General features: G+C 40.3%; 1 protein-coding gene across 1 annotated transcript in view; it reads left to right on the top strand.

Moving 5' to 3' along the window:
- The window catches only part of LOC136249475 (transformation/transcription domain-associated protein-like), a 94,606-nt gene that overhangs the window by 11,481 nt on the left and 65,966 nt on the right, over positions 1 to 17,159 (top strand). The gene's annotated exons all lie outside the window — the stretch shown is intronic.

Here is a 17,159-nt window from a genome sequence, read left to right as displayed (position 1 = left end):
AATCTCAGCATCTATTAACTGCATCAGTTCATCCAGCTGCCAACGATCATCTCTCACCGATCGGCTAATAATGAGTCGGAACTCTTGTGGCAACTTGCCCATAATGATGGGTGATAACAGACTTCCGTAAGATTCAGCTAAGACTCCTAGTGCACTCAGTCCTCTCACTTGTGATTCTACCAAATCATAAAAATGACGTAACCCCTTAAGATTATACTGAGAGGTTACCGCATCAATGTTAACCAGTGCCTCCATGTGTTTGCTCACTATTTCCTTGGTGGTACCAAATCGTCTCTTCAATATGGCTACAGCCTCACCATAGTTGGGACCAGTTAACTTTAAACCAGATATTGCTTCTGCTGCTGTACCTTCTAACAGTGTGTTTAAATAATTAAACTTGTCTACATCAGACAGGCCAGGATGGCTATGAACCGAAGACACGAATGAATCCCAAAATGTAGCCCACTTTGTGAGATCACCATTAAACCGTTTAAGTGTAAGCTTTGGTAACTTCACCTTAGTTACATGTCCTAGTGGTGCATGATATGCAAGGGGGCTGACACTTGTATCTGGCAAACTCACAAGGGGCAAGGCAGGTGTTGTCATTACACTAGGTGAGAAGGGAGCCATCGTACCGGCAACTGTATGAGGAGGAATCAATGGTAGCTTAAAAGGAAGAGACCCAGCAATACTACTAGTATACGTCAACGAAACAGTAGGTGGAGCTATAGATATCACTGGAGTGCTGGATGATACACTGGTTGTGACTGGAGCTTCTGGTGATGTACTTGCTGGGGTGGTACTAACAGTAGTAGTGACTACAGAGGTGGTTGGGTAAGATACCACGGTTGATGGAACACTGGTGACAGTTGCAGAACTACTGCTCGGGACATCACTGACAACTGCTGAAGTATCACCACTTGTGAGACTAGTGGTGGTCGTGGAAGATTCACCACTCGGTGTGACTGGGGTACTAAGGGTTGTTCTCCTGGCCTCGATAGCATTTGTAGCATCTATTATGGACCTCTGTACCCTTTCCCTGAAAATGTCTGCCTGTTCAATTTCACTATCAAGCTCTTCATCTGGGACCAATTCTAAAATCTGATCATCAATTTGCTTCACTGTCTCTAGTTTCTCTTCAAGTGCAAGTTTGCACTGTCTCAATTTTGTTATGATTGCTTCCCCTTCATCAGTGGATTCAATAGCTTCATAAAGTTCTGTGATAGTGCGCTTTGTGGAACCTCTATGTCCACCCTGAACCCTTTTCTTTCTACTAAGAATCTCTACTTCTGACATTATGTATTAACTACTGTTATACAACTGACTTTAGCTTCGGCGTATCCGTGGTTACTCGTCCTCTTCACCAGGATTTCCGCAGATCTTCGCTCTCTAATTAGAGAGCACCAACTAAATAGAAAACAACGCAACAATCAGTACTTAACGAATTCTTTCACTCGCCTCTCGGGGTACCATTCACCCGGTACCAAGGAATTCTCGTTTAGGAATAAGATCAAGCGGTGACTGTCGAATTTCACTTCCTATTCTGGCTACGGGGTGAATCCGTGGGTCGCTTGTTCGACTCCTGCTCGTAGGACCATGTAAGATATTTAGAACTCTAAGTCAGGTACGTTCCACATCTCGGTATCGTCTTGCAACAAAACGTGGCCTATCACACGACTCTCACGTGACTCATAAAAATTTTTACCCAAATGTACAACAAAAATAAACTGTCCCATGTTGGTTGACAAATAAGAATGGTTATTGGCTTTGCTTCTTAAGAGTGTTAGCGCCTTTTTGAAGCCACATAAATGCTGTTCTTTTATCTTTGATACAGGCAAAAAGAAAGCTACAGGAATCTAAATTACTACTTCGAAGATTGACCTAACTTTCTACTATACAGAGACCAAAGTATAAGATTGTACCTTGTTTCATTCACGCGCTATAGTCTCTCAAAGTTAACCCATACATTTTTTTATTCCGAGATACTGGCTGCTTGCACAAGCATCAAATTCGCTGTGAAGATTCTTCAATAAACTTGTGGAAACTTAACGCAGGGATTTGTCTTTGCACTTCTTCTTTCTTGAGTTATAAAACAAAGAGCGAGTGCCACGAGCGAACTTCAACTTCCAGGCCTTGTAACTTTGTGCTGGATCACAACAATTATAATTCCATGCGCTAAAAGTTTGCAAATTTATCACTGATGGTCCACCAAAAGTTTGGTAGAGATCCGAGTATCGTGTATTCCAGAATATCGCCTTTTACAATGCAGTGTAGAACATGTGCATGCCGACCAGTTATTACAACAAATTCAATAAACCACATATGCCAACTTTCTCGAATAACAAGTTATAAATGAAGCTCTGAACTAAAGAAAAGCTCTTGTTCCTTTTCTTTACACACTGGGACACCTTTCTGTTGGTTGTGGAGTCGCCAAGTCTGCTCTTTGATAGGTAACGCCTCGTAACGCAGTCATTGTCTTGTAATGGGTGATAAATCCAGCTGGAACATCATCTCTACCTAAGAACAGGTGTACGATTACAAATATAACTTACCAGCGTACACTATCACTTGAGAAAACACAGGAAGAACGTGAGCTACAAATCAGCTTGCGTTCGCATGCGTCTTCAAAACTAGCACTTACTTTCAGGCTAATTCACTCTATTGTCACTCTTGGGCGCCTAGACGATCATTTTCGTGATGGTTTTCAAACGAAACAGGCTGTTTCTTAGCCAATTTCTTTGGCGCAAAACACGACCGCCTACCATGGATACTTTGAGTATGCGTAATATTGCCAATTATGATGTAACAGCCTCGTGTGGTTATATGGGTTGTCCCTTGAATGGCTTCAAAACCCGCTAGCACCCTTAATGTTGTATCTGCCATCGTGTACTTGACGGGACACCAATCCTCAGTGCTTCCAAGAAGGGGGTGGGGGTGGGGTGCAACAAAGGCGGTCCACAAATCCTCCGTTTGTCATCTGGCATAGCTAATGGGATGGCTACCTCCAATAAACCAATGTCTGAAATTTCACTGGACCTGTCAAGAAACAACACGTTAATTGTGTGGTCAATCTAAACCTAGGTAACAAGTTTGGCATGCACTATAAAGCACATTCAGCAAGCAGTCAAAGGTTCTACGAAATCTCATTGCACATCAAAACCAGGACACCTTCACAATCAGGGTAGTCTCATGATCTGGACACTGGTGGTTAGAGCCATTACTAGTATTGATCTGTAAAATAACTAGTGGTGGGACAAATGTCTGAAAAAGTCGAACACTTGTATGTTAAGGAGATATGTGACAAATGCATTTTTACCAACAAACATTAGTTACCATGGTTACTATAGTACAGAAGCATAGTAACATTTAAAAAAATAAATTCAGTTGAATTTAGATTACATTGCATACACTATCTCAATGACTACAGTACCTTTCTGCAAAAATATATGAATGCATATTGCACTGAAATATTAGAAACAGACCTTCAAGCATTCATTTGCTAAATTTACAGAACCTTCGAATGTGATCATGAAATGCACATTCATTCCAGTAACTAGGTAGGGAAAGAAAATGGTCTGACTATTAGATCCATTAAACTATTGGGACACCAAACATCTTACATAAAGTAACACGTGCCTGACTCTAAAACACAATCAAATCCATTCATTTAGACCATTGCCAGTCATTATGCAGCCAAAAAACCTTCCTTACTCATACAAATAGTCACTTTTGTTTATATTTTACCTGCAGCCAAAGTTCCTGGAACCTCCGGTCAAGACTCACGACTATATCTATAACCGATATCACACATTCCCACACTACTGAGAACACATCTGTAAACAGCAAGTTGGCAAAGTGGACACTACAAAGACAAAAATATGGACACGTAATACTCAAGATACTCAAACAGAGAGAAACTGACCTGGAGAGTTACGATGCTATAATCACAATACATATAACCATTGATCCCAATCTGCCCATAACACAGACGTCTGCAATATGGTATTGATGGTGCAGTAGACCACAATAATGAGACCTTGAAAATGCAAGATAATGTCATGCAGTTAAGACCTCATAGTATAAACAACAAAGTATGTAACAGGAGCACATTTAATGCACCTATCAATGTAATGCCTGACTACCACAGGTATGGGCTGAAGGTCGGGATTGATGGGGGAATGGACTGTTAAGTTTCCAGAGGTGGTGTGGATTGTCATTATCCAAGAAATTTCATGAATGCTGACTTACTATCTGTCATCACTAAAACCCGTTTGAAGTAACTTGGAACTGGAATAGCTACACTGTGACAGACGCGATGGGTAAAGCCCAACTAACCCTGGCCGGGATTTGCTACTGGGAGATTTGTCGTGGGGGCAACGTTGTATACTTCCCCAGTTGTAATTTTCTGGGATGCAAATCCCCACCTCAGCCTATACTTGTGGTAGTGGGGCTTTACATTGATAGGTGCATAACAACCATATAAAGTAGCAACCACCGTCTGAGGTTCCACGTAATATGCACACAACTGCTAACTCTAATTAATTCAGTCATTTAGTTCAGCCAAGTCAGACTGAAGGGAAGGACTGAAACACGCGCACCTTTAATGTTTACACACATACAAAAACATTTTATAAGCGATATTAACTTACAGTTAGATCTACACACTTTCGCAAAGTAGTTCACAATCATCTATTTCCATATTTGGTCATACCACTAGTGCTAGTAGGGGAAGTTCCTTGGAAGGTCCCTTTCACACCTCCACTAGCACACGTGAACACTTGCAAATGTGCGTCGGTACTCTTATGGATCGAGTTTCGTGACCGTGTGTCCTTTGGCCAGCTATGTCCGAAGACGCCGGAGTACACAATTAATCTACCATAATATACCCTTGAGGAATCCACTGGTCTGTCTGATGATGTTGTCTCCTCCTGCAGTTTTCCATCTTAGGTATAATGCGCCTATCAACTGATGTAATGCCCGACTAGCACTGATACGGGCTGAGGGTAGGGAAAGGTCGGTGGTGGGGGAATTGATCGCTAAATTTCCCCGACATGGCTTGTGGGGATTTTTCTTCACTAAAGAAAATCATTCAGACAGCAAAGCCAAAGGTGTGTGCTTTCAATTTAGGAAGGAGTGTCTTGGGTGCTAGCTATTACGTTCATACCAGAATCCACTCGAACTAACTCATCACTAGACCAATGCCACATGACCGTACAAATCCCCTCCTAGCCCCAGTATTCCCGGTCGAGACTTGGTCGGGGTTGTACTTCCCCAGTAGGTGGGGAATTGTAATTTTCAGTGATGCAAACCCCCACCTCAGCCCGTATTTAATTTAGTGGTAGTCGGGGATTACATTGACAGGTGCATAACAATGTGAATTGTTCTTACTGTCTTAGTAACTTTTGTATGGAAGAACAGCTAGCTATTCCAAAATATTTGAGCTAAAAATCATCCATGCAGTTAACGAAAACGGTGCTTATTAAAAATTTTCAAAGGGAAAACTCAGTTTTAAAAAAACCTAGTATCTTGCGAGGCATATGCATACCCCAGCAAATCCCCGTAGTTGGCTCTGTATGTGAAAAGCACACTACAGTGGAACCTCTCTTATCTGGGCGGTCTGGTACCTACTACTGTCCGTATCTCAGAAATATCCGTAACTAAGAATAACATGCTATTATGCTAAAGTGACTAACTTAAATACAAGTAATGTTGTTATTGCCATCAGTTAGTGCTATGCAGTTTAGTGGGCAGAGGGGGAAGTCACTACAGAGCAGTCATGGTCACTCCCCTGGGCTGTAAAAATGCATTATCACTTAGCAACCAAGTGGTAGTTATTAGTAGTAGAATAAACAAGCCATCAAACAGGTAAACAGCAGCCTTTAGGCTCCCCCCTTGTGCTTTCATCTAAACCAAACTTCATTATGGTCAATAAACTACAAGCCACATGACCAATTTGGGCTGTCCAGACAATGGAGGTGCCTGGATAATAGAGGTCCGGATAATAGAGGTCCGGATAAGGGAGGTTCCACTGTAATGTGTATGTCCTCATATCCTCAGGTCCCTGCTGTCACGAAATGTCTAGGTTACATGCTCCCATCCTCCCAGCTTCAGTTGTTATTATTAACACTTTACAGTGACCAGCACTGAAGGTTTAACAGCAACATGTGCTGCAGTCTTAGGATTACCTAACCTAATTTCACGAGTCGAGGACTTAGACTTAATGACTTGACTTGGTTACTTGACTTAATGACTGATAAGGTGTAACAGAAAAGGTTTCTGCCTCTATACTGAAACGCACCATTACAGTCTACCAACATAACAAAAGAGGTGATCATATAGTGAGATAAATCATGCACATTAACATAACAATGATGATACAGTACATAAGCAGCAACTAATATTGATTTCACATTGCAACAATTATTGTGATTGAATATGATGCCAGTGATAATCCTTCACTCTCCAGTAACTCTGTTTCGAGCACTACAAGAACTTTTAAACACCAAGTAAGAGCACTGACCAGCTCACCTACGAGAGCATTGTGATAATAACTTGTTTACATCAAGTACAACCAATATGTGGTGTATATGCGTGGACATGGGTAGTATGTATAGTGTTTGCACCTTTTGTGTGTGCCTTGTGCTATGATGTATGTGTGTGTCTGTGTTGAAATGAAAATAGTATAATCTGGTGTTCCACATTTGTAATCTCTAATAGATCCTCAGCAAAGCATCTTGTGCTGTGAGTGGCAAACCAAGTTTCTAAGTTGTCCTTAGGACACTGTGGCCTCTATGGCAGTGGCCATAGAAAGTTTTATTCATGGTAAAGTATCGATATACTAATAGAACAGTCAGGCAAAATAAAATACTCTAATAGAACAGTCATCAAACAATATAGCATAAAGTAACCCTGACTGTGGCCATTACTTGGCCTGACCAATAAATTGTAGTTTCCACCAGCCCTGGTTCTAATAGCAATTCACAGCTACTAGGAATGTATGATATATGTTCATCACTTTGTGTTTTGTCTCAACGCCACTACAATGCAGAATTCATCATACACCCCATGGATTGAACCTTTCAATTGTATAACTGATAAAAATTAGTGATATCCCCCAATTGTATAACTGATAAAAATTAGTGATATCCCCCTCCAAAAACACCTTCGCTGTAAAAAAAGGCGTGTCCAAGAAACTACAAGTACTTGAAAGACTAACAGGCAACAGAAAGAGCTGATATCTGGAGCGGCCTAGAATCAATGTTACTACAACTACCAAAGTTTTCATGCTTGGCTGCAAAACAGGTAAAAGGAAAGCAACTGGCAACCAAAACAGCTGATATCTGAAGTAGCCAAGAATAAAATTTATGCTGATACCACCAACTACAATTATTAATGAAGTTGTAACATTGAATGTTAATCATTCAACTGTGTTCTATACATTCATCCCTGCTACATCATGAATTAATTCTTTGTTACTCTAATTGGCTGGTAATTTGGCCACCTTTTTTTCTCTATACTGACTATTGAAAAAAGCTGTCAAATTACCAACCAATTTAGAGTAACAAAGAATTAATTCATGATGTAGCAGGGATGAATGTATAGAACACAGTTGAATGATTAACATTCAATGTTACAACTTCATTAATAATTGTAGTTGGTGGTATCAGCATAAATTTTATTCTTGGCTACTTCAGATATCAGCTGTTTTGGTTGCCAGTTGCTTTCCTTTTACCTGTTTTGCAGCCAAGCATGAAAACTTTGGTAGTTGTAGTAACATTGATTCTAGGCCGCTCCAGATATCAGCTCTTTCTGTTGCCTGTTAGTCTTTCAAGTACTTGTAGTTTCTTGGACACGCCTTTTTTTACAGCAAAGGTGTTTTTGGAGGGGGTAATATATATACCACACCTGTGGTTGAGATCAAAAGCGCCGCGCTGTGGTATATAACTGATATACCACAGCAAACTGTGGTATATAACTGATATACCTCGGCAAACTGTGGTATATAACTGATATACCATGCTTTGTGGCTACGCTTACCATATATGGTGTAACTTCACACATTCCGTGAAATAAACAGTAAACAAGTCTCTAATAACAAGCGCTTAAATCAACCAACAATTACACACCTCAGGAACTGGAACAAGTTTCAATGAACTCTTGTCTCCTTCGTGGATAACTCACTAATCGCGACTATGTGGGCGTGGCACTGTTAAAAGTGTAAAACATCTGATCCATCAAGAATTTCTATTGATTTCCATCTCCAGGAGGTGCTGTTTCACTATAACTTACTATCTAAAATCGTTTTCATCTACTGGGGTGTAGAATATAACAGTTATAACACGATTACTCGGGATATGACTAAATATACGCACTCTCACTCGAGTGCTGCGCGCTCTCGTGAATCGTGCGTATATTTTAGTCATATCCCTCGTAAGCGTGTTATAACTATAAAATATATATATAATATATGTATATCACTTTAGCGTGGGTGTTCAAAGGTGCCGCTTGGCGTTTAACTCGCATATTGCCTGGGCAATATCATGGGAAAGCGGTTTGCCAATGACTTTGATGCCCAGCCAGTTCAAAGAAACAATACGCTTTGACTCGTTATATTGAGCGACATAGAGCTTTGCATTGTGGGACTCAATTTTATAGTGGTTGCTAAACTGAGTATATTCTCTAAGATGGACTAGTTGGTTGTTAGTAAAGGATAATGAAGGCACAAAACAATTGTTTGGGCGATCGTGGATGCGTATTTCTACCCACCGCGTATCAGCCTTTGAACAGACCACAGAATGGAAAAACTACTACTGCTACGCTGAAATAGGTTAGTAACTTACAGTCCTAAGTACTTAACTTAATATAATAACTTACTGTCCCAATAGCGAAGTTAGTTGGCTTAACTTAGTACAAAAATGATAACAATATAAACTCAATCCCACAATCGCAAGTTTTCTAACATAGCGTGTTGAAGCATAGTAACGTATTAATGACGTTTAAACGTATGGACAACGTTTTGATGGCTATTAGCCCACGCTTTTAAAACCACGATCGAGTTTCAGATGCCACTGTATAAAACAAACGGGATGAGTTCTCGTTAGTTCTTTCACCTATTAGGTGAGTGTGCCCCAAGTGATATATATCACTTATACCACGGCTGCTTGGGATTTTGCTGACATATACACCCGCAGCCCTCGGGCTTTGGGTGTATATATCAGCGAAATCCCTCGCAGCTGTGGTAGAACTATTAAATACACCCAAAGCCCAAGGGCTATGGGTATGTATATATATATATATTAGCAAATACCAAGCAGCCGTGTCTTTATAAGTGAGATGTATACCACTTTAGTGTGGGCGTTCAAAGGCCCCGCCTCGCATATTACCTGGGCAATGTCATGGGAAAGTGGTTTGCCAATGACTTTAATGCCCAGCTAGTTCAAAGAAACGATACGCTTTGACTCGTTATATTGAGCGACATAGAGCTTTGTATTGTGGGACTCGTTTTTGTAGTGGTTACTAGGCTGACTATATTTGCTAAGATAGACTAGTTGGTTGTTAGTATAGGATAATGAAGGCACAAAATAATTGTTTGGGCGATCGTGGATGCATATTTCTACCCACAGCCTTTGAACAGACCACGGAACCGCAAAACTACTACTGCTACACTGAAATAAGTTAGGAGCTTACAGTCCTAAGCACTTAACTTGACCCTTTATTACCAAATGGCTAATATATTGCCAAAAATGTGTGTTATGGGTGCCCTTTATATATGGGCCCATAACTCCTTCATCCTAATGGCTACGAAGTTGAAATAACCACCAATTTGTTGAGTAGGCTCAGGCGTTTCTAATAAAGTTTAACGTGAAGCGATAATAACAAGTATGGGGAACTATCAACACTTCTAAACACACAAAAACGCATCAAAAACAATTGTACCTGTTTAAATTTCGATAACATTTGCTCTGAGCATCATGGTGTGAATAAAAATGTTCCTCACATGATAAGGATTCTAAAAATATGCAGTATGATGCAACCCGGGGTTATAACAAGATGGCAGCGCCCATCTTTTGCTGCTATGGTGAAGAATAGCAACGTGCCTTTCTTCACTTCAAAGTGCGTGAGTTAAGTGTTTTCCTGTAAGGTTTTTAAATGTTTGGGTAGAAGGGGAGAGAGGGCTTTCATATGGTACACGTATATAGCGTTCTGTGTTAATTAATGGGTGGGGTCCTCACGTATCGCGCAAAGATCACACAAGCCATAAAATATCATTTCCTGAGGTTTTTCTGAGGTTTTACGAAATAACTTCGGTAAGAAAGGGTTAATATAATAACTTACTTACTGTCCCAATAGTGAAGTTAGTTGGATTAACTTAGTACAAAAATGATAACAATATAAACTCCATCCCACAATCACAAGTTTTCTAACGTATTAACAGTGGCAAATCTAGAAGTCATAAGGGCAGTCGGTGGGCACTAATGTATAGTTAAAGCCTTTAGAGTAATGAGTAAAGCAGATTAAAATTATAAAGTGTGCAAAGCACACTCCGAATGCGAAGCATGAGTCTTCTAGGGGGTCTGGGGGCATGTGTCGCAGACAATGCGAAGAACTTGTAATATTTATATTGTAAGGCTTAATAATTTTTATTTGTGTACTCTCAACACATTATAGGCGTTGATATAGAACTTTAATGTATAGGTTTTCTGTGAGGTACTAGGCTCTTCTAGAACATTCTTGACACACTAGTATAAATAGGATGCTTGTCTGCTGTAATGTTAATGCTGGTAAAATACTGTGAAAAGTTGAATTAACTGAGCTAAACCAGGTCAAACTCTATCGATCGCGATAGTATGCCCCCCCCCCCCCCCCAGGAAAGTTTTGGAAAAAGGTACTATGAGATTGAATCTGGTGATACTTGAGACCTAAAATATAGCCATTGCAACACAGAAAGCTTTCTCTCAGATATATATCATAACATTAATTTTTATTGGTTGTAATTGTACATAATAACAATAATGGTGTATAGTTGTTTATAGCTAAACGTATGAGAGTGTAATTCTGTGGTTCTTATCATCTGCAAAAATTTATTTATAACCTCTTCAAGATTAAGCGCTCTTGAGATTTCTCTCTCCACAGACAGTACAGCTAAGTTGACCAGCCTCTCTTCCTGCATTGTGGACCTTAAATAGGTCTTGATGCATTTTAATGCTGAGAATGATCTCTCACAAGATGTAGAACTAACACAGATTGTAAATGCAATCTGTAAGACTTTCAGTAAAGTTGGAAATGCTTCCTTGAGTGGTGATAGCTCTGACAGTCCCTTGGTGATAGAATTTTATCAAACGTAATAAGAGAAAGAAGGAAATGCAAGGTTTTTATCTGCAACAATAAGCCTGTAGCTTATGTAGCTTTCATTCCATCACTGTCTTCACCCATATCTTCTAGTGTGGCTAGGATGGCATCAAATGTGTAGCACATGGCATTTACTGAAGAGTATCTACAGGCCCAGCGAGTATCAGACAATCTTTGCAGTTCTCGAGTTGGCTTGTCAGGGTGCAGTTCCTTTTGCTTCTGCAAGAAGATTACATGAACCTTAGTAGTAGCTAGAAATACACAGAGACTTTCTACAATAGCAAAAAACTGTGTAGCACCTGGAATAGCCTTTACACTATCAAGTTTAAAATGTGAGCATGACAGTGGATGTAAATTGTGTGTGGTGCAAACTCCTTCAATCGTGTTTGAACACCTGTGCAATGTCCACTCATGACAGAAGCACCATCATATCCCTGTGATACAATACATGTTAAAATGTAGTTCATGCTTCCTAAGTGTATCCACAATGCTTTCTGTCAGGCTTTTAGCATCAAGAGTAGTAGCTTCAAAGGTCAAAAAATATTCATGGACAGTACCCTCTTTAGGATCAATTCATCTCAGAACAAATGTTATTTGCTCTTTCTTAGAGATATCTTTGGTTTCATCAACCAGAATCGAGAATAATCCAGCTTCACGAACTTTGCAGCAAACAATAGTCTGCACCATTTTACCCATAAGTTTCAACAAATCATTTTGGATAGAAGGACATGTGTAAAGCGTATTCTTGGGTCCATACGTAAGTCTTTCACTAACAACTTCATCATGACTGGCCACCAATTTAAAGATTTCTAGAAAATTACCCCTATTTAGTGAATTCACAGACTCTCTGTGACCTCGTAATGCAATTTCCTGTTGGCTACATTCAAGTATTATTTTCAGGTAGTGACGATTGTTGGAAATTGTCTTAGCTCTAGATGCATCCATCCTCCTATCAACAGTAGTACCACTTTCTGTATTTTTCACATACTCATGCCAGAAAACAATGGCTTCTTTGTGGGTCTTGCAATTGTCATGGCATGAAATAATTCCATCCTTACCCATAGCATGTTTCCAGTCCCTGAATCCACTTTTTGTGAATGTCTCAGAGTACTTTCCAGGTTCTGTGTTAAAAAAAACGACATGCATAACAGTACGCAGCATCTTTCTCCCTTGAATACTCAAGCCAACAGTATGATTTGTACCACTCTGAACCAAAACTGTAGTGTTTATTTCCTTTCAGTGTAGCAGGAAAATTCAATTTTGGTCGCACTGGAACTTGTTCAGGTCCGGTAGCAATGTCTGTTGGAATGTCACTTGCTCTACTGGTTCTAGAGGTTGTGGCAGTTATATCACAAAATGAATTCAGGTGCTGCTGACAGACGGCATTACTGTCTTGTGACTCTTGTCCACTTGCTTCACTATGATTTCGTTGGGCACATCCGGTTTCATTCACACTTTTCTGGCGTTCCTGTTGCCCACTCGTGCTTTCCCTTGTTCTTGGGGTAGCGAATGAATACTTAAACAAAATCAGTTGCTTCGCCATGTGTTGACACGTGCCCTAACACGTGACAGTCGGATAGCAAATTTATTGTATCACACGTGACTCCAAGGCAGAGGGCCGTACAGAAGACGATGTGAAAGCTCGACTAATAAAAGTAAGTACAGTTGCATGGTTGTATATAGTATTATAGTTAGCTATGTATAATAATTGTGCTAACTGCTATATAAAATGCTGGTCACAGTACATTCCAACATATAGAATTCTACCCGGGCACAAGCCAAATTAACTAGGGCACAGGCCCTGGTAAGCCCGGGTGTAGATACGCCACTGCGTATTAATGACGTTTTAACGTGTGGATAACATTCTGGTGGCTATTAGCCCACGTTATTAAAACCACGATCGATCTTCAGATGCTACTGTATAAAACAAACGGGATGAGTTCTTGGTAGTTCTTTCACATATTAGGTGAGTGCGCCCCAAGTGATATATATCATTTATACCATGGCTGCTTGGGATTTGCTGATATATATACACCTGCAACCCTTGGGCTGCACCCTCGGGCTTTGGGTGTATATATCAACAAACCCCTTGCAGCCATGGTATAACTATTAAATATCACTTGGGGCGCACTCACCTAATAGGTGAAAGAGCTAACGAGAATTCACCCCATTTGTTTTATACAGTAGCGTTTGAAGATCGATCATGGTTTTAATAACTTTGTCTAATAGCCATCAGAATGTGATCCATACGTTAAAACATCATTGATACGTTACTATGCTTCAATACGTAATGTTAGAAAACTTGTGATTGTGGGATGGAGTTTATATTGCTATCGTTTTTGTACTAAGTTAAGCCAACTAACTTCGCTATTGGGACAGCAAGTTATTATATTAAGTTAAGTGCTTCGCACTGTAAGTTACTAACGTATTTCAGTGTAGCAGTTGTAGTTTTGCAGTTCCGTGGTCTGTTCAAAGGCTGATATATATGCGATGGGTAGAAATATGCATCCACGATCGCCCAAACAATTATTTTGTGCCTGCATTATCCTTTACTAACAACCAACTAGTCTATCTTAGCAAATATAGTCAGCTTAGTAACCACTACAAAAATGAGTCCCACAATACAAAAGCTCTATGTTGCTCAATATAATTTGTCAAAGCGTATCGTTTCTTTGAACTGGCTGGGCATCAAAGTCATTGGTAAACCACTTTCCCTTGATATTGCCCGAGCGGCACCTTTGAATGCCCACACTATAGTGGTATATAGATATATAAAGAACTTTGTGTGGGAGTATCAAAGCAAAAAAGTGTTCTATATTCGCCATAAAGGCACAAGTGTTCTATATTGGGCAGTTATAGAACACTTTAATAGACCACAGTTCTATATCAGGTAGTTATAGAACTGCCAGATCTATTTTGTAGGCTGATAGCCTACTTTGAGTGAGTAATCACTCATTTTGGTCAGTACAACCAATCAACCAAGCCAGTGTAGGCTGATAGCCTGACTGTGCTGGCTGACCAGTCAACCCTACCAGTAAGAGGAAAACCACTGGATTTTATTTATAGACACACTTAAAGATTTCGATGATGGTTGCTTGTGGTCAGCAGCAGTGAACGTTCTTAGTACGTTTTGCTCACGTGAACGGACGAGTCCTAAGAATATCACGGAAATATGCTTATTAAAGTACCACAATCAAAAATTTTTGGTATTGAGAAGACGGATTAGTCTCACAAAACGACTAATGAAGGCACAGCACAGTGCAACGCAGGTGAAACACAGGTGAAACACAGGTGCAATGCCTATTCTACCGATGATAACACTTCTCCTTGAGTTTCTAATTGTTTCCTGTGTCTTGTGTGTACCTCAAGTTGACAGTTCTCTATACCAGATAAAGCACTGCCTTTCGCTCGTACTATACGGGAAGTATATCACTCGTCTCGAGACAAAATCCGTATTTGTCTCTCACCCACTCTTTTCGTGCTATATTTCCCGTATAGCACTTGCGGCAGTGCTTTATCTAGTACATATATATGTATGCTTAGCCAATATCACCAAGCAGAGGTCAGAGACAAAAAAAAGCAATTACACAAGGGAGGTCATCAACACCTGCAGCTATACTAGTGGACGGTTTATGTCTACTGGTATAGCTGCAGGTGTTGATGACCTCCTGTATCAACCTTCAAACCTTGGCCACAAGTGATTTTTTGTGTGCAACCATTTCGACAATGGTTGAAGTGTTGGTATGTACTAGTTGTGGAACAAACAGCTTAATGATTATAAGTACAACTCCTGATCATCAACTGTGTTTTTACTTTTTGTACCATTGTCGCTTTATGAAACACACCATGCATACTAAAAACCTGGAATTCCAGAACCTGAACACCGTTATTTTTTGCAATTGGAATGATGTACAATTGCTAGCATGCCACAGATTGTAAAGACTTTGGTGGAATGAACAAAATTTATCTGCTAATATTTCACACAATATAATGGCATTAATACATGTGTATGGATGGATTCAAAGAAAACACTTATCTGGCATGTACACTTATGTACTTAGTGGTCAATTTAGCACCTAATTTAGCACGACCAATCTATTAAGAGCTGGTAGTGGTTGTAGTAGGTACAAATCTACGATGTGAACCATGACAAGGAGCTGACACTCTTCTAGGAGAAACAACAGGCTGGAAGAGTACAGGTCCAGGTGCTGGCTGGAGTGGTGGTAGCTGATACAGCTGCCCCATACATCTGAACCATGTCTCTGGGTGATGCATGTCCCATCGGAGGGTCTGATCAACTGATGCCAACCTTCTAAACTGCACATCATAAGCCATCCACCTGTGATGGGGGTACTGGGAACTAGCTGACGTGATGATCTTCTGGTATCCTATTAGTTCTAAGGCACAGTGAGGTCTATGGGCTATCACTACAGTAATGTAGTTGTTCCATGCTTGCATCCAGTCAATGAATGACATGATCTCAGCTGGTGCCTGGTTCATAGTGGGATACATTGGAAAATCATTTCTGTAGTATGGAAACTGCATAAAATGTGGGTGCACTGGAAATGTTGCTCGTGGGGGTAACAGTTCTGTGAAATCAATGTATTCTCCTCTCACAATGCGCTGCTGTAGAGTGTTAGGAAGTGCTGGTAAAGTTAATCCTGATGACTGTAATGAAATTCCCATGTTAGGTTGCTGTGGTGTGGCTAGTGCTGGTAAGGATAATCCTGATGACTGTAGTGAAATTTCCATGTTAGGTTGCTGTGGTGTGGCTGTCACAAACAGATGGTTAGATGGTGGGTTTGTAGGATGTTCTGTTCTTACTACAGGTAAGCTGGGTGACTGTTGTGTGACAACTGGTTGGGAAAGAATGCATGTTGGGACAATAGTAGACCTTGTGGTTTTCCTTGAGTGAGAAATATTTACTGTGGCCTGTTGCTGTGTCAGGTGTTCCACTGGCTGTTGGTGAGAAACATGTTCAATTTTCATTGTTGTTGGCAGCCATCCTTTTGACATTTTCTTCCTAGCTCCTTCCTGTTGTTTAGCAGTTGATCTCTTCCTTTTGGTTTTAGGTGTCTGAGAGGTGGCTTCACTTCTTTTGTTCATAATTGTTTTTGCTGATAACCTTTCTTTAAACAGTGGTGGCTTATGATGTGCTTCATCGTGTATGGCTTTGAACAACCTTTCTGCTCTTGCCCTCTTTTCCCCATCCATCTTGAGGTGTCGTGAAGACAAGTGTAGGATGAGTATTTCATTGGGTAGTTGTGCCAGCTGTAACAACGATGCCTTGTGAAGATCCTCTGGTGAAACGTATTGTACCTTCTTCTTTGACATGGCTAAAGTAACAGATCATAAAATAACAACATTCACTACATAGATGCAACAAAACCTCATTTAGTGGCCACTAAGACCACCTTGTTATGGTGGCCATGTTTAGTAGGTTACTTCAGGACCTCCTTAGCAAAGCTACCTGTACCTTATGACCTTTGTAGACCCACTAGTACTGATGCATGCATTGTCTAATGAGGGTTCATTTTAGTTCAGTAGTAATACAGTTACAAGCATACAGTAAGTAGCCCACTTACTTTCTTCCCCTGACAATTTGAACACAACTCCAGGTACTGCTTCTGAACAAATGAACAACAAATGTTGCTAGCTAAACAATTATGACTACCCTTGGGGTAAGGCATGTTCTAGTGGTGGTCAATGGGATGTGTCTAGAGGCTGGACCAGGCCTGTAGGCATGACCACAATTTTTCACTGCTTGTTTGTTTGATGTTCCTTGTTTGGTGTTATCTGAAATTACTGTG

The sequence above is a fragment of the Dysidea avara genome, chromosome 3, assembly GCF_963678975.1.
Source record: "Dysidea avara chromosome 3, odDysAvar1.4, whole genome shotgun sequence".
Lineage (NCBI taxonomy): Eukaryota > Metazoa > Porifera > Demospongiae > Dictyoceratida > Dysideidae > Dysidea > Dysidea avara.
Note: the sequence above shows the minus strand (reverse complement) of the source record. Positions and strands in the feature narration are given on the sequence as shown.